At 38.4% G+C, this 19,169-nt stretch overlaps 3 protein-coding genes across 4 annotated transcripts in view; 2 read left to right on the forward strand and 1 right to left on the reverse strand.

Annotated features, from left to right (window-relative positions):
• The window catches only part of ripor2 (RHO family interacting cell polarization regulator 2), a 324,701-nt gene extending 315,162 nt beyond the window's left edge, over positions 1-9,539 (reverse strand). Inside the window, exon 1 of the mRNA XM_033975367.2 lies at positions 9,534-9,539. The gene's annotated coding sequence lies outside the window, so the exon portion shown is untranslated. The remainder of the gene's footprint in view (positions 1-9,533) is intronic.
• tpd52 (tumor protein D52) overlaps positions 1-19,169 on the forward strand; it is a 369,330-nt gene that overhangs the window by 171,885 nt on the left and 178,276 nt on the right. The window lies entirely within an intron of this gene.
• The window catches only part of atxn1a (ataxin 1a), a 77,890-nt gene that overhangs the window by 4,435 nt on the left and 54,286 nt on the right, over positions 1-19,169 (forward strand). The window contains exon 2 of one of the 2 annotated variants that reach the window (XM_033974749.2): positions 17,173-17,319. The exons of the other annotated variant lie outside the window; for it this stretch is intronic. The gene's annotated coding sequence lies outside the window, so the exon portion shown is untranslated. The remainder of the gene's footprint in view (positions 1-17,172; positions 17,320-19,169) is intronic. 2 annotated transcript variants of the gene reach the window in all.

Consider the following 19,169-nt stretch of genomic DNA (forward strand, 5'->3'; position numbering starts at 1 on the left):
GGGTGAGTTGGTCCCTGATGTGATCTACAGCTGTGTTACTTTGAAAGGCCAGACGGCATTGAAGTCCAGACTAGATGAATGCGGTGATGACAGACCACTAAATAACTAGTTTCCCTGTTGCACATTTTGAAGTCTTGCATAAATTGAACCAGAGCAGAAGTACTTGAATCCCTCTCTCTTTCACATATGTGATGTAAGGCCGCATGTGACAGTTAATTCACCGGGCTCATCCTGTGATCTCGCTGCCTTGATTCATATTTCATCATATTCGTAGCAAAAAGAGACTTTTTAAGAGCTGGACCTGAGAGGGTGAGGTAAATGGGGGAAACTCTATATCCTAGTCTATATACAGGGGAAGCAGCTGGAGTTTTGGCGTGCATCTGCCCATTTTGATTTGTATTTTAGTCGTTTTGTGAATGATGCAACAGTTGTTTCTTTCTCCCACAAGAAAATAGTGTAAAGTTTGTAAATACCATCAACACTGACCAATATAATGTGTAGAAGTGTAATCCTTTAGTTGTTCAATCAGCTAATCAGTTGATGGTGTCATAGTAAATAATTATATGACAACTGCATTTACTAGATTTATATGTTCATCAGCAAAAAGAAGGCACTGACTCAGTTAGCTGGAGTTTTATCTCACTTTTTTCGAAAACTGAGCCTAAACCTCAGTTTTTGAAGTAGACAGATTGTTTTGGTCACTCTGCTGCCTTAAAATACACACAAAGCTTTATATTAACACTTTAATATGAAGAGTGCTGCACAAAACCACGTAACAACATAGCTTTCTTGTAGGTTTGTGATTTTAAAAAATGACTTGGGGACGTTTGTAGTAAATTGAAATAATATAATTTGAAGAAAAATAATCAAAATCAGTCTGACGTATTGGCCCAAACTCTACAAAGTTTGTTTACATATTGTTTTTGTGTGAACCTATCGTCTTTTGTGCACACTTTGGGTCAGATGTGTGCAATGCAGCAGTGCAGTAATGTAATAGTTTTGAGAGATTTTGTCAGCACCACAGCGCAACTCCTTTTAGTCAGCTAATCGACGTGCAGGGTGTGTCTTTAGTATACCAGATGATACTCGGATCACAAGGTACACACATTAGAATGACAGTCAGAGGTCCAGATTGGTAAATTTAGTTCAGTTTAGCTAAAAAGGGCATCAGTCAAAGAATATAAGTGCTTCTCTGTTATAGTATGCCTATTTATCCCTGAAGAAGTTGGATCTTAGACATACTGCACTAATGGGGTTTCGAACAGCACCAAATTTATTCATGAGCTTTGTAAAACTTCTCTTACACCTTATTTTTAGCCCCATTACCTGTTAGGAGAAAGATAGTCTCAGTATTTTTATCCATTTGTGTCCTCTTGTCTCCACTATTGGTCATGTACATTTCCACCTCGGTCATGGTCATAGCTCTTCCATGGATCTCTTCACTTGTTTTTTTACATAATCTTTCTGTCTCTCTCCTTCTCCTTGCTCTTTTGGGCTCTCGTGTTAGCCCGTAGCAGCCTAGCCTTATCCTTATCGGAGGCAGCGGAGGATTACAGAGCACAGCTGACAGTGACTGGCAGTCGGACAGGTCCTGCAGATTCCTCTCTTCCTCCCCATCGTGCTTTTGGGCCTGGGACGGGATAAGCTGACAACCTGGGACAGGGCCAGAGAGATAGTAATGAGGAGAGAAGATGAAAGAAGTATGCTAGGAATGGGGGCCAGGCATACATCGCCGAGGTCTGCTATTACACAGCCATTAGCATCTCATTCACTCCTAATGGATATGTATTAACCAGTGAGATTTCATATAATGTTCCAGCTTCAAAGGAACATAATTACATTTATATTATACCTCAAAGTCCAGCAGTTACTCAGCGCTGTGCATTATGGGAATGATACACAAACATCTAAATATTTATGTGTGATCAAGGTTTGGCAGTATGCAAAATAACGCTGACATGCCGCCTACAATCTCTCACAGGGCTTACAATTATTCCCTGATTTACTTTCTTTACTATAGATGTGTTTATATCGAGAGTTACATAACAAAACAATGTAGATGACCAAGAACGACTGTGTCATTTGGAGCCTTCAGGGAAAACTTGTTATAGTACAAACATATTTCTCCAATTTTGCAGTAGTTTAAACCATGCTTATCCCACAGGGGCTCATTATGTCCTTGTTAAGACACAATGGTCAAGTGAAATAGATTGTTACAGCAAATATAAAGATAACATACCCTTACCTTAATTACAATGGTATGTGTTGTTAATCAATTACTTTTATTATGCCTCTAGATTAAATCCTCAGAGTACCAACAAAGACTGTAGCCGGAGCCTGGAGGATATGCATTGAGCGAAAGGAATTCAAAAACAGGAAAATGGCCTGTGATGGAAACAATCCCTGGAATACCAAAACCCACCCAGTGTTGTTCTTGGCACATGTTAGATATCCATTACTACTGTTTACTCCCCAGCGAGACCCGGCACATGCCACAGGGGCTGGGCACTGGTCCTTAAATATCTCACTACTATAGAATATTCATTGTTCCTGGCTTTGGAAAAACATACTTCATAATTGAGACTGCAAGAATAATATTTTTCAGTGTTTGTCTCCATGCAGGATACTAACATTGGTGGTAAAATTTAGAAAAGAAATAAGCCAAAAGTGAAGTCTTAGTCCAGTTTTTTTTCTAAGAGTTGCCAGTTGAAATATTATCTTCAGCAAAACACTCAGTGGACGGGTAGCAAATTAGCAACCCTTTAATTAGTACACATGTTATACTGGTATTTTTGTGTAGCCTACAGTACAACATAGCCACTCTAGCCGCAATAAGAAACAACTAATGACTTATTTTTATTCACGCTTTCTATTTCTTTTCCATGCTTTAAAATGAAATTGTAAATGCCAGTTATGCTTGAACAATCACACTCACATTCATTGAAGAGGCTCTGTTTGAAGTCAGCCCTGTGACTATTTTCTCTCTTACAAAGTTGTGGTGTTTTTGGTTCAAAGCTGCTTGGTGTCTGCTGTTTCTCTGGTTGGCTGATGGACCTGTACTTATGGCTTGGCTCCTCCATGCTTCTCCCTGGATGGCTGGCTGGACATGGACTGGATGCTTGGCTAAGTTGGCTAGGAACTTGTCTGGATTTCTCGATACACATCTAGCAGACTGACTCAGTGTCAATCTGACCCCAGCTATTATTTCTGGCCTTTCTTTTAGCTCATGTAGTAATCTCATGCCACTCGAACAGGCACATTTGGCCGCGGCAGTGAGAGAAGTGTGCTTCAACTACTATAGACAAAAGATAAGGCCAAGTGAGTCCCTTTAGGCCATTGCCAATTACAGTATCAGCATCAGTTTTAGAGAGTGTTCCACCGTGTCATCATGAGCACTCAGCAAGGCTGGACAGCTAAATTGATTTGTAAGAGGTAGAAAAACTTTAACTTTAATATTCATGCAACCACTTTAAAGGTATGCTGTGTAACTTTTCTTATACGCCATCTGCTTGTCTCCATGGAGATGCCGCTGCTTTGTCTGGAATCTTCCTCTAAAAGAACTGATTTACTGCTAAAAAAGTTTGAAAAATATTACATTCTTACTGTCAGTGGGCTTCCATTTCCACAGATCTGGCCTGTAACTTGACCTGGTGGTGTTTGCTTGTATCCATGGAGATTATTCTTGCCCAACTGTGTAATTTTGGAGACGGCCCAGTGATGTACCCTCCACCAGAGAAGTTACCCAAGTGCTAAAACTGCATTAATAAAAGGGCTGTAGTATTTATAGTTGTAGGAGTACTTTTAGGAGTTGATATTGTGCAATACTAGTAGAGGAAGTATTTCTTTTCATTTAATTTCAACTATAACTTTTACCTATATGTTTGTTGAGGTTACTTTTCTAAACCTCTTGCGTCTTGTTTAACATACTGAAAATTGTGCACAAATGAGTTGACTATTTTGTGTTTTTTCCCTGTGTGTTTTTACATTTTCCAATCCAGCTGTTGTTGTGTTTGTTCAGTGCCGTTGGACTCATTGACCTTGGCGTCACTCAGACGGTGTTTTGGATGAGAGCAGAGGCTGGGCTGGAGGTGACGAGCAGCGACAGATAAATGGGGTTAAACTGAGGTCACACTATAGCGTGCCCAGGTCTGTCTGACTCTACCATGATACCACCGAGGGGGCAAAGCAGGGGGCATAGCAGGGGCATAGCAGACTATATCTGTCCTGTGTTAAACCACGTTCACTGAAATCTAAAATAAATGAATGATTTTGTTGATCTTTTTATATGGACAGCTTCACAGTTTCACCTATATCTATATGGACTCATTGAATAATTCATACCATGATGAAGAGAGCGAGACTCTATACACTGAACATGATCAGGTTCAACTTCAGTAGATTTCTTATGGATATATTATACTACCATGTAATCAGCTTGGAGACTGTGTGTTTTGTGTTTTGTAAACTGAAATATTATTTAAATCCATTGGTTGTCCATGCTTGCCTTTTTATTTATATGTAAACAGAGTGACACTACCTTCCATATTATTACTGCATGGAAAAAAGATTAAGAAGTGTCTCTTATTCAAAACTCAGTCATCCCAAAGAAGCACCTTCAACTCCCATAAAGAGCAGCACTTAACTGTGCACACACCTATGCCAGGGCTGTGCCCAGGAAAAATACCTGTGGTAGAGAAGAAAGCTGACCACACAGAAATGAGTAGGGATACTCATCACCAAATAACTCTTTTAGTGCATTCCTTTAACTTTGATGTCTTTTACAGGAACTTTCCCTGTTAGCAGTAAACTCTGTCATAGACTACAGTATAATGGCAGGTTAGAGACAGATATCTTTAATACGCTGCCAGGACCTGTGCATGATTTTGTTTAGTTCAGTACTTCTCAAATGATGCTATGGAACACGTGGAGGGTGCTTTTCAGTTAATGTACTGGCTTTGTTTTAGGTAGAAGCAGTTAGATTTTCTTTTCTTTTGTTACTTTTCGTAGTAACAAAGTTAAAGTTGTTACCACATGGCCAGGGGCTCCTTCAACATCTTTCTTGTATGTTGATCATTTTCCAGTATTTTGCCCTTCAGATTCACTTTGTATTTAATAGAATTATCTAAATTAATACTGGCTCCTGACTGTTTTTTATGTCTGTTCAATTGCTTTTAGTCTGCATCACTCCCTTGTAAATTTCTTGAACAAATATAGCAATTTTATAATATTTCATAATAGTCAAAAACTGAAGGGTTTGTTAAATGAGCCATTCCATTTCCACATAATGGGCTGCAGTTTCTCTGGAAGTTATTATGACATCAACCCTGTCTGGATCAGTGTCGAAATCCTCCTTTTTAGAAGAATGATTGATCAATGCTAAACCAGATTTTCCAGTGCTCCATTTCAGAGATTGGTGTTGCAAACATGTAATCCATGGACACAGCAGGCGTATTGTAAAGGTAGAACTATTGTGTTTATATGTGTCTCTTTTAATAGGACTGGAGCACAACCAAAAGTTACATTGATACTAACCCTAACCAGGTGCTCTGAGTCATGGGGCATTTCCAGTCAAATGCAACATTCAGAATTACTTATGACCCTATTATTTTCTTGCGCATAGTTTAATTTGAGCACACTTTAGACCTGTGTATTGCATTACCAATGTCCTCCAGTCGAACATTTTACTTTTATTTCCTTTGCTTCATGTTGACATTTCATAGAATGGCTAAAGCGATTTCCAGGAGAGATATTTTTAGTCAACAAACACTGTTATCTAAAAGTTCATGGGTCAAAAACCAAATGTCCAAATAATTTCCTACATTGACACTGAAATATTCCATTCATACAATCTCTTTTCATTCAAAACCTTGGTCATTATCAGGCCTAAAATGTTGTCTTTCCCATTGTTAAGATTTGGTTCTTGTGGGTTATTTATTGTTTTGTACCTGATGTCAAATCCTCTCCCTTTTGCCAGACTTTGGACTGGCTGTCCTTACATCTCCAGTGCTTCTACTTAGGCTTGACAATCAACACTTGCACCAGCTTTAAAAAAACTACATCTATTTCATTTATCTTGTCAGCCTCCTATCTGTTAGTCATAACTGAATCCTGGTTTAGACCTAGTTTAGACCTGCCACAGACCTGGTTTAGACCTAGTTTAGACCTGCCACAGACCTGGTTTAGACCTAGTTTAGACCTAGTTTAGACCTGCCACAGACCTGGTTTAGACCTAGTTTAGACCTAGTTTAGACCTGCCACTGACCTGGTTTAAATATAATTAGTTGTCTGAAAACCATGTGTTTTTGATAATACAGATACTAACCAGATGGATAGTGATACATTTGAAATCATGATATATATATATATATATATATATATTTTACTTATAATCTACATAATTCCTCTATAACTCCAGTACTTTGTGCCTGAGCCTCCTCTTTTCTTGTAATCATGTCGTGTAATCTCTTTTCCTTGATGTGTTCGTGACTGTGACTATGTGGCTGATGTGTGATACGACACAGTACAGTACAGTAGAGAGAGTCGTAGGATGAACCCCTTGACCTCAGCTTACCTCTATGTGTCAACTGAGTGGTTTTCTTAACAATAAAAAGGGAATCGGAGCCCGTGATTCAAAGCGAGTGTTTTATTTGAGCTTTGGAGGCTTCGCTTTATATTTGCCGTGACTTAAAATGGAGTAATAACAGGATGACCTTGTAGTGGTTTGTAGCCTCGTGCTTCTTATCCTTGTGACTAAGACCATTTTCACGAAGTGCTAAGTAATTGTAAAGCAAGCTTCAACAGGCCCTAACCTACTGTTAGATGCAAAATATATAGATTCTGTGCTATACAAGGCAGCTGCACCAAGTTAGTATAAGTTGCAAGTTAGTACAATTAGGCCTGTCACGATAACAAATTTTGAAGTATGATCTAGGCAAGGTAAGGCAAGTTTATTTGCATAGCACAATTCGTACACAAACTAATTTAAAAGTGCTTTACACAATAAAAGAGACATTAAAATCACAATAGAACAAATCAAAACATAAATAATCATCATAAAATTAACATTAAAAGACAAGAGTGCAGAATAAAAACCTTTCATTCATATGCATGGGTAAACAGAACTTGGTATAGAGATTTATTGTGATAAACAATAATACTGAAACTACTACCACTGACACAATAACAATAATGAAAGATAATCCCAGTACACCATTTTTACATAGACAGTCTCATTAGCTGGAACAAATAACAGAATGAACTAGTGCCGGTCATTTGTCTTAGAAGTCAACCTTTTACAGCTCAAATGTTATTGGATTAGAATAAAAATACCCCAAATCTCCACATTTTTACAAAGAAAACACATGATAAATTGAGCCCCAAATATGAAATTAACCAAACTGAATGATAAATTGTAATAGTAATTATCGTGACAGGCTAAGTACATGCTGTGCTCAAATTTCAACTTGTCATCTTCTCTCGGCTGTTTGACCTGTGCCAGACGTCTGCAGCCTTAAACAGCAAAAGAGCCACACTGACCCATTTCAAACCATATGAAAGTCACAAAGAGCCCAGCCAGCCATACGTTTTTTACAAGTAATGAGACAAAGTGAGTAATAGATTCATTTAAAAGAAGCAAGTCAACCTTTTCCAGGTATTAGCACATAAAGAGCATATAACATTTTGTATTTATGAGCTTTGTGGACTTATTTGAGGTGTTTTTGGGGGGTCTGGGGGATTTGAGCAAATTATATGTAATTTCCTACATTCTGGTGCATTTTATTTGTAATATTTACTCAGCAAAATTATCATTATTTCAGATTTTATGCATGCTCAGATGAATAGTAAAAGTATAAATAAATAATATTCATTGGAATGGATACTCTTTGGTATGCTACAAACACTGTCAAATACAAACATAATAAATAAAGTATTTTTTCCTCGGTCAACATGCAAAGAGCCGCACTGGAGGCTTTAAAGAGCTGCATGTTGCTCTTTAGAGAGTGGTTGCAGACCCCTGACTTATGCTTTTGTTGGATGCAGAGTATAGAGAATATATAGTTATCAAAAAGGAATTATTGTGCTGTAAAACTCAAGTGAAATGCCTACAAAAGCTTGCCCTAGCTTATAATAAAAAGCTTTTGTTTAAATGTACGATAAGCAAATAAGCATCTATAATTCATACGGCGTGTGTCTGTTCACATTACTATCCTCTTCATGCATGTGCAGTTGTATTTTACGGACTAAATAAATATGTGGTGAGTTTTACGGTCTTTTTCGGTCTTTCTTGTGGCGTGGAGACGACGTGGGACATGTCTGAGCCTGGCCCTGCAGTGAAGGGCAGTGTCCTGTGCGTCTCCAGCCTGTCGAGTATTGACACTGTGGCTCTGTGTGGAATGCTAACAGGCTGGGTGTGGCTACGCCGTGTTAGCACTGCTGACCTTATGACCTTGCTTATATAACTGCTCACTATGGCTTTTGCAGCACACACAGAGCGAGAGGGAAAGAGAGAGAGAGCATGTGTCACCATGTGGGTATTGTAATTAAAAAGTGCTGGGAGGATTTGAAAAAGTAAATGGAAAAATAAGGTATAATAATTACTCTATAGCAAAAAAAACAAAAAAACAAAAAGAAACAAAAAACACCCACTTATAACTTATTCTGTTACTTAATGTACAGTAAAACAAAAATGAGCATGACAACACATTTCCAAACTGTCTTACCTTTTCCACAAAAAAATACAAAAAGCAAAAAACAAAGTTAGCCTATATACTTAGCACGAGGATGATGAAGATAATGATGTAATCTTAAGTCATAAGACCCAACTTTTCACACCAGAAACTCCCTGTTTGCGATGACGGTGCAGAATTCGACAGCGTTTACAACTGGCTTTGGGGCAGTAACTCTCAAACAGTCAACAAGTGCAACATTTAAAGTTGTAAATGTGATCACGGAGTTTACCAGAACAAACAAGGGACAAGCCTCACGCTGATATGGCACATTTGACCAGAAGTCCTTCCCCTCTGCTCCTGAGCATAAGGCAGCCATTGAGACCCTGTGGCGTGGGTAGTTTGTCATAGTGTGATTCAGTCCTTTTAAGTTGATATGATTCAATATTTGAGCGTAGAGCTGCAATAATCTGCCTTTCCCCTTGTACTCCTTCTATCAGTCAACCTCTGAGTGAGTGACAGGTGGACCGAACCAATCTCAAGCAAGTGTGAAGCAGACGACTTTAGCTCCTTTTCAATGCAATATGAAGCTACAATTATATGGAACATGATCATAGGCCATGTGATGTATTTATTTACATACAGCCCCACCTACCTGCTCCACAGTTTGGGAACCACTGCCCTGAGACATTAAAGGTGTTCTGTACAAACAGTACATGTGCTCATTGCCAGCACAGAACAGGCAGTCAAGGTTACGCAAAGATAAGCAGACTTTATGTAGGTTAAGGGCACTGTAGTACTTTGGAAGCGAGCCACAACACACACTCGCACACTATTTGACTACACACCTGTCTGCTTTAGCTCTACCATCCTTTGTTGTTGTTCTTTCGTCCTATAGGCGTCACACTCGTAGCGGGACCTCAAGGGACAGCTGGAGGTTCAGGTGGTGAGCTCCTGTGCATATGTATGGGTTTGTGTCGGTATCTTTGCCCGTTACCGGACTGAGGTAGAGTCCGGGCATGAGCCAAGTGTTATTTTAGGTGTGCGGATTTGAGCACCTGTGCTACCAGCAGGACCTGACACAATCGCAGTACACTATGACGTATGTGTGTTACTTCCTAAGGTCAAAACTGCAACTGTTTGTAAAGTCGACTTGCCTTACAAGGATAAAGGAAAATGAAGTAATTTTTATCCAGTTATAAATCTTTTAAAAGCAGCGCTGCGTACCCCCAAGGCTGTTTGATGTAGCTCTGTGTCCCTATCTCTTTGTCTGTTTTGAGTATTTTTGTTATAATTTCTATCCTTGAAAGATAAAACCACTATAGTGAAATGTATTTTGTTAGCCTGCACAATAGAACATATAACTAGATGCAAACTAAGGTTATTTACAGAAACGTGGCGATATTGTTTTTCTCCATTTTTCAACATATGTGTGCGTAACTATGGGCACTCAGCACTATTGTTGTCAGATATAGTTAAGTATTAGCCAATGTAATGCACGACAGCTGTGGTGTAGCAGTCTGTATTGAGCTCTACATGTGATCAATCTGGGATGGCTCTTACTGAAAGCAAGAAAATGCTAAAGTTTTTGTTCCTTTTAAACTAAACAGGGGAGTCAACGAGGGGACAAAGGTGTCTTTTGTCCCAGAGTTCTTAGGGCTCCAGAATTGTGATGCTTCTTAATCTGGATGCCCAAATTTCTGTCGATTGTCCTACTTATCCTTAATGTTCTTCACTAGATTGCTGACTGATAACAAAGTACAATTATATAAAAGTTGTTTATACATGGAACTTATTCATAACATTCAAATTCTAATTATTCATATCCATAAAAATTTTAAGTTGTTGGTAACTTAAATCATTGTGGTGACATAATCGTTAATCAGAATTATTTTGGCCATGATAATCGCAAAACAAACATTCTGTATCGTCCCATGCCTAATTGTGTGTTATCAAATTGTGAGGGAACTTATGATTCTGATCCCTGTTATAGATTATATACTTGATATTCTAATTTTGCATATTTCCAAAGTATGTAAATAGTGTAGATAGTATAGGTTTTTCAATATTTTGCCCACTTCTAGTAGTAGCTTGACTCACGTGGGAGGCTGATTGAATTTTTGTGAGTTTTGTGACTTTTGTGTTAAGCTAGTCAACTGCTCTTATCGTTGGCAGTCTGACAAGTTCAAGAACCAACTTTTATTTCACAGCCTGTTTGTATGTAAGGCCTGTACTGTAAACTAGCTACACATCAAACACACTGGATAATTATTATTCATGCGTGGGCTGGAGATATGCCTGTAGAATGTTTAGGACAACTAATATAGATCTACCAATGCATGTGCACCTTTGAAGTCATGATACAAGCCTGCCCTGGTCCCGGTAGGGCTCCCTCTCCCCAGGCCGCTCCCCTCCCATCAGCCCCGCGTATTGGGGATCAGGAGGGGGGTGATCAAAGCTGGGCCCTCTGCAACAGCACATCTGTGGGACCTCTGCTCCAACGTGGTATAGTGGAGGAATGCTGAGTAATTCCCTCACCTGTCCGATCTGGTTGCATAACGCTAAGCTAGCTAAGCATATAGTGAATGTCAATGCATCGTGATCATGCATTATGATTTTTTATTATCGAAATCCTTATCAAGTATCAAGCCTTTTTCCTTGCTTTTGAAATTAAGTGTGAAATTTTTATATTGTGACAACACTTATCAGTTTATAATGAAACGCCGCTTGTGCTAGATATTCTTTTGTTTCTCTTTTTTCACTATACTATTTATATTTACTGTTGAGGAGAGCCTGGCTGCTCCTCCCTCCTCTCACTGTCACATGTTGCACTGATGTTGTTTGTGCTGTGGCCCAGGAGAATACTCTGGGAAGGAGAGATGTTAGTGAGAAGTGAGAGGAAGACTAGTAAATACATGAAGGCAGAAAACGCAAAAACAAGAAGAGGGGTTTTTAAATCTTATACTCAACTCAATTTCTTTTTTCTTTCTCTCGTCAATAATGTTGTAAATCATATTAGCTGCTAACGAGGTTTGCACACTGTATTTAATGATTCCTCTTTAGTCTAAGTCTACATTTAATTGCAAGGAGAAGAATTATTTTCCTCAAAACAAATATTGGGCGTGATTTAGCTATACAGAATTTTACTAAGAGTCTTTTGTGAAATAAAATAAATTATAAACAATTCTGTTTTATTTATATAGCTGCCCAAAGGTCTTTGCATCAACAAACAAATAGACAGATAATACGATACAGAGGCAAAGAACAATAAAACAATAAAACACCAGTTGGTAGATTGTTCGTCCTCTGATCTGGAGGTTGCCGGTTCGAATCCCGCTCTCGACATAAACATCATCAGATCCACTGGCTCACAGGTTGGCGGTGCAACTCCAGCTCCCACAGATGAATGCTGTCGTTGTCCTTGGGCAAGACACTTAATGCACCTCTCCCCCAGTGTCTGTGTACACTGATGTATGAATGTGCGTGTCAATGGGTGGTTTGGTTCCTTGATGTTGTATAAAAATTTTGACCATTTGCCATTTACCAATAGACCTGTCAAAATAAATACTGTATCAAGTCATTATTCAATACATGACAGATGGAATAACATTTACTCAATCATGGGGACTTTTTCTTTGCACCGGTGGGAAATTTTTGGTTATTTTTTGTATTACAATGAGACTTGAGCTGCAGAGTGTTGACTCATGAACTTCTGTAACTCATTATAGAAACAAACTAACTATGTATGAAAGTGATGAGAATACTTTTTTGAATAATTCTGCTTTATGCTATCATTTATCATCTATATTTATTTCAGTAATATATTACACTTCAGAATGAGTTACTGTAACGAGCCTAAACACCAATAAAACACCAAGATATCCTGCCTAGCTAGAATTAAATGCCAGGGAGAAGAGGTGGGTTTTCAGTCCAGTCTAAGCACCGTGTATCTTGAATGAGTCAAACGAATGATGGACCCGAGTTCACAAGGTACACACAAGAACATTAACAGCGGATGTGTTCATGTGTTAAAAAAAAAATTTCATAACACTATCTCATGTTTCCTTCGGAGTTCGTTTTCCTCACACTGCAGGTCTATATTACTTTGTGCTCATGAAATGTGCTTATCTAACTTTTCCAGCTTTATCAGAAGAACACAGTACTGCATGTCTGAAAAAGACGCTGCAAAGTATTCATTTAAGCTTAGTTTTTGTTTCTCAGGAAGTTGGTGTTTTATAGGGCTGTGCGTTGAGTCAAATTTAAAATAAAATCATAGTCAAATAGTTTCAAATTGTCAAAGACCAGCTTGATGCAGGTTTATATACAATTGTGTCTATAATAATTGAATTGTACACATACATTTGCTGTTGAAGCTGTCAGCCCTGTTTGTTCATAACCTGTATTATTGAAAAGTGAAGTTATATTTGTTTTTGATGAGAAAAACAAATCGAAAAGAACAAAAGCAGTGTGGCCCTCGTGTGATTTATGAGTTCCCATGAAGTTGTCTAAAAACCTCTAAGCCCGGTTGTTGTGAGTTGCTGTGTCAGTGTGAATGTTGTTGGTTGTAACAGAAGCATTAGACGGACAGGCTGGGTCAGCGTGTAATCTGGAAAGGGATCCTGCTCTGCCCCTCATTATATAGAGCACACACACGCTACACACACACGCACACACATGCAACACACACGCGGTGACATAAGGCTCCGCACCAGCTGTTCACAGGGAAAGCATGTAATATCTTTAGGGCAGAAAAATATAATGCAAACGTGTTTTATCAGAAAGTGCAGTACTTGTTCACACTTATGCATTGTGTAGCTAAAGCCTAAAGTTGTCAACATTTTTAACTCTATTTTAAGACGAAGAAAAAAGTTCTGTACTGACGTTGACACAATGAGAATAAAAACACTTTTTGAAACAATAGAGTGTGATTGTCAGCCATTAAATATTAAGATAGTAGTTTGTTTAGAGTTATATTCTGGTCTTATACTTGTTTGGATTTGCAAATGTATTTTTTCAGTACTGATACATGCTCAAATGAGAATCTACTTTGAATATTAGTACTACTTTAATATCAACAACTCTACAACTCACGATATGTTACATTTATGGTCCTTGCTGTGACCTTGGCGTGGGACGATTTTGAGATTTGGTGTCAAGCTTATCATAGCTAAAATAATTGAGATTAATGTTTATATCACGATAATAAGAGATAATAAGAGTCCATGTTACTTGCTTTTCTGATCTATGTTATAATGTTGTTTCCTCACCAAAAGTATACCTGAAATTGTGTTTTGTTTCATTCACATGTTTAACACACAAACCCTGCATATTGTCTGTATTCTTCTCTCAAACTGAAAACACTGTGTTCCACCTTATGATGTCACGTGGTTAAACAGGAAGTGCTCCACTGCATACTTCATACACCTTCACTAGAATCATTTGGGTCATTTCAGTTCTGAGGTTGTCAATTTCTACTGAACTAAAGGTAAAAGGGCAACTGTTGACATGAAAACTACTGTTGCGTGACATCACAAGGTAGAACAGAGCATTTTGACCTTTGGAGATATAGACAGACTAATAATAAAAGGTTACTCAAACATGTGAATGAAACAAAACAGAACTCCAGGTATGTTTTTGAGTAGGTAACAGCATTATAACATGGCTAAGATCTCACAGGAGTTAGTTTTGCATCATATAGGAGCTTTAAATATCCTAACAGTTTAAAAATGTTATGGATATGAATAATTATCATTTTAATATTATGCATAAGTTCCATATTTAAAAATGTATATAATTGTACTTTTTCAGTGAAAACATTATGGTAAAGTACCTTTTTTTTCAGAGAGATTTTTTTTTTTGAGCTATAAAGGTGATTCTTACATTTATATAAAATGTCCCACAAACGATTACTGTCCACCCTTTTTATCATGATAAACGATATTATTGTTTCTTGTCCCATCTCTACTGTGACCCATTGTAAGAGGAAGAACTGTGGAAGAATTGTGGTAATAGTTGTAATGTAGTGTTTTGTTATGATCTTGTGGAGTAGTGTTGTGTCATAACGTAATTCTTGTATTTGTTTGGGGAAAATACACACAGGAAGTATTAGCAGAAGTGACCGAGCTAATCTGGACGCAGCTAATCTGTCCATACACAGAGAGTGCGCCATGAAATGGGATTAGTTTTTTGTAAATTGTTGAACATTATTACCCTTTCAGCCAATTCCTATACGTTTGACTACATAAAAACATTATACTGTTTCTAGATAGCGCCATTTTATTAGTAAAGTTTTGCTACCTCGTCTGTTTTTGTTGTCAGTTTCCAAATTACAATAGCTGTACGGTGAATACTAGCAAAGTACTTCTATATTTACTTCAACTTGTACTTGTAAAATGTATGCATGTATACAATTTGCAGCCTAAATATTCTGTCTTTGGTAGTACTGTTTTTACTTTCTTTTTGTTTCCATGTGCACATAATATTTGTTAAAGTTATCTCTGTACAGACAAGAAAACACCTGCTTTAGGATCGGTTTCTGTCCCATAGGCTCTGCTTGTCACATGAGGCTGTGACCTGATTTTGGCTTCTTCTGGGGTTCAGCTCCGCCCACTAACCTCAGTACGTGTGTATGTGTCTCTATGGCAACATCCTCCAGCGTCTGTGGAGTTGTACATCACTGAAACTGGATACTAACAATATTATACCAATCGTGCTACACTGGTGAGAATTGGACTTGGTTAATTTCCCTCAAGTAGTAATAATAATTGAGCATCCGTTTACCAATATAAATCAATTTTGAAGATTAAGTTTGAAGATGAATGGTTTCAAGCTATGGTAATGATCCTCCATCGTCATAGCAACTAAATCATCAAATGATCTGGATTTTTACTGTAAGAAAATGATATTTATTTCTGAATCTAATAACGAATCTTGGTTGCAGGCAGTGTGTATGGATCACATTTTTTTTTTTTTTTAAGTTTACAGCCAGCTTTATTACATGGTGAATCCATTAGCACCATATGTAGTGGTGTGAACAGACAGTGAGGAGCACATGTCCTCTCACCTAATGTGGCGTCAGCTTCGACAACTCCGCTTTGATCCCGGCACCAAACACAAATCAACTTTACACTACTTAAGCTCCACTACACTGTATTTACTCCCTGTTTTCAGCCTCCATAGTAATGACACTCTACACCCGAGGCATTAGGTCAAAGTGAAACATTGTCCTTGGCCCGAAAAAGCTCCTGAAAGAGGCTTTAGTCCTTCCAAACAAGCATGTAAAATTCAGGATGGCTGTCTCTAACCGGTGTCTCCTGTGGGTAAACAAAGTGTGGTTGCCTTGGAGATGTGATGTCAGGGTATAAATAGGACGGTGTTTGTTTTGAATACTCCTGAGAATGGGCGAGTGAGCTGCGAAAAGGGAATTGGAGAAAGATAGTCACTGGAGAGAAAACATACAGTAGGCCACAGTCTATGAAAGTGCACTGTGAAATATTGAATGAATAAAATGACGGTTTAAAAGTGTTTGTTATTGCCAAATTTGTGTCATAATGAAACAATAATGCAAGTTCTTATTTTATTTGAATGCTGAATTTAGTGTTATGATTTTTGCGGGAAGAAACGTTACTTTTTAACATACTTTATTCACAGTTATTGGCATCATAACCAAAACAAAAAAAACAGTAAAACCCTTAATTTCCTTTCATTCGTATTGTCAAATACCATAACCATAAAACAAAAACTTTGGAGTGTTTTTTGATGAAGCCATGTCAACCCAAACACCGCTCAAAGCAATGTATAAAAAATAGTTTCTTCCAGCTCTCTAAACTCAGATCCATGGTATCAAAAGAAGAACTAGAAATGATACTCCTCAAAATCACACCTATCTCAACAGGAGAGAGTTCCCGCCTGCAGTATGTTCAAAACTGACTCATCGCACCTATTTTAAAAGAGTTTCACTTCAAAACCCTTGTTCTGCCCTTTTGGGCCCTACATGGACAAGCCCCTGTGAATATATATATATCGGATCTGATCAAACCTTAGAGCTCAAGTCTGAAACAAATCACCCCTCTCCCTTCGTTCTCTGGATGTCTTTAAAAAGCACCTCTTCGAGCAGCGATTTTAACCTTGTTGATGTATTCACTGTATTTTTTTTTGTTCTTTTGATTACATTTTTACTATGACGCACTTTGTGACTATGTCTGTGGAAAGAGCTATATAAATAAAGTTTATTTACCCACTTAGCATTCCTCGGTATGTGGCTAGCTTTAATCTACTGATATAAACAGTCAGATTAAAAAACAAAATGAAAAAAAAAAACTAAACACTTAACATTTGGGAGTAAAGATAAAATTCAAATGACTTTTTAAATGACATTTTGCTACTTACACTCCCACAATATCGCCATGCAATACGGCATCTTTTAGCCCGACTCAAGAATGGGTTAATGTGATGGAAGTTGGCATCAGTATAACATCCACAATTTGCCTCTCATTTGTTTCCATAGGGTATGCTGACACACAAACGCAGACAGACAGGGCAGGCACCTGGGACCTCCCATTGGTAGAAACATCTAGTCATCTCCTCAGGCTTTTGTCAACACTCAACTGAGGCTCCTCCCACTCCACCAAGATCCTCCGCCCTCTCTGCTCAGGTGCGCCCATACTGTTACGTATTACCTCCTTTGTGACATGGAGTTTCCCTGTGTTTATTTAGCTGTGTTTTGGTCCTCAAAATGTCTGACGTGAATCTTGGTATTCTCTGCGGCGCCAGTGTCGGCCTTTATCAGTGTCTAACCAGCTGGGTCATTTGTGAGGAGACTTGAATGAACAGAGGGGCTTACTGAGCACTGAGGAAACCCAATCCCTACTTTTTGTCTCCTAGAACATTTGTCCTTCTTTGCTAGAGCGATTTGTCCTAGTGTCTGTTTCTCCCATGGGCGGTTATTTATTCCTGACATTCAAAAGTGAAACTAGTTCAAACCTTCGTATTGCCCTCGCAGCATATTTTAACTCTTTAGCCCTTTAGCAATTGAAAAATAATGCATAACTTACCACTAGTTGTATAATATTTTGCTTTGAGGTGCTTTGATGTGTTCCGGGGTCTTTCATGAGAATATTTTTTGGAAAGTTGGACTAATTAGTGTTAACTGTGTTTGGAATAATTTTCTAGAAGGAGTGAGAGTCGGGGTATGTTGAAACTATTCCCAAATGAAGCCAGGGACCAAATGAAACGTAAATCATTTGTAATTCCGGATGAAGAATGAAATTGTAGACACAATCACTAATGTTTCTCCAATGATATTAGCCTGATTTTGAAATAGTAAAATAGTTATTGGCCCTAAACATGGTCCCAGAACTACTGTCAAGTTACAAAAATCTGTCAAAGGTAATTTCATTTTTTTAGGAATGTCTCCTAATGAAACACATTAATCTCTTTTTGATATAAGACCTTTTGACAATTTCTTCAGATAATTTTCCCTCTCCTCTGTCTCGGCTCTGTTCGCTTTTCTTCACCCATCAGTCTCGCTGATTGAAAATTACACATGTGGCTCTGCTTCTTTATGCTCCTACTGTATTCTGAACGTCTTCCACTGACAGTTGCCTTTCTCTTGAGCAGAAAGCCTCCAAAATGAGCAGATGGAGGGCTGACAGTCACCCAGCTCCCACAATGAGGATGGGCGGTGACTTGTGGTACTCGGCACATGTCACTAAATGGTTGCTAATGGGAAAGCCACACATGTACACACTTCTGATCACTTACGGGGAGCTGCCATCTTTGAATCTTTGAGTTGCTATACTGGCACTTCTCTCGTGTTTGATCCTTCCTCGTTTTGCTTAAAGTTTCCAGCTACAAAAAAGTCACATGTTTGAACTGGTCCTGAATTCAGACACTGCTTGTTAAGCCTATTTAAACAGTAGATATACTTTAATCTAAAAGATGAGTTGATGTGCACCTTAAAATGTACTACACCATTATCATTGGCACACAAACCTTAGCTGGCCAATGTAGCTATCAGCCATTGGCAGTTATCATGAATTACCATGTGGCCAAACCTCGATGTCAAAGCCTGACCTCGTCAGGCTATACAGGGCTAGGCCTGGTTAGCACTTGAATGGAAGACCGCTGGGAATACCAGCTGCCACAATGGGACAGCAGTGGCCCCACTTCCATCAGTCTGCCCCTGGGCAGCTGTGGCTACAATAGCAGTTTACCACCACTGAGAATGGAGTGAATGAATAATGCACAAAATTGTAAAGCGACTTTGAACATCTGGAAAAGCGCCATCTAGACTAATGCATTACATTATTATTATGAAATCTAGGTGTTTTATGGTTGTCTTGGGAAGTGACAAAGAAGAACAGGACGAAGAATGAGCCCATTAGAGTCCATTGTAAACTTTCAGAAATAACTTACGAGAGACTAAGCCTGTAGTTTTGACATTTAAAGGAAATATAGTAACAGTATACTGTAGTGATATGAAGCTGAGGTGAGAGCTGCCGG

Source organism: Periophthalmus magnuspinnatus, chromosome 11 (assembly GCF_009829125.3).
Source record: "Periophthalmus magnuspinnatus isolate fPerMag1 chromosome 11, fPerMag1.2.pri, whole genome shotgun sequence".
Taxonomy (NCBI): domain Eukaryota; kingdom Metazoa; phylum Chordata; class Actinopteri; order Gobiiformes; family Gobiidae; genus Periophthalmus; species Periophthalmus magnuspinnatus.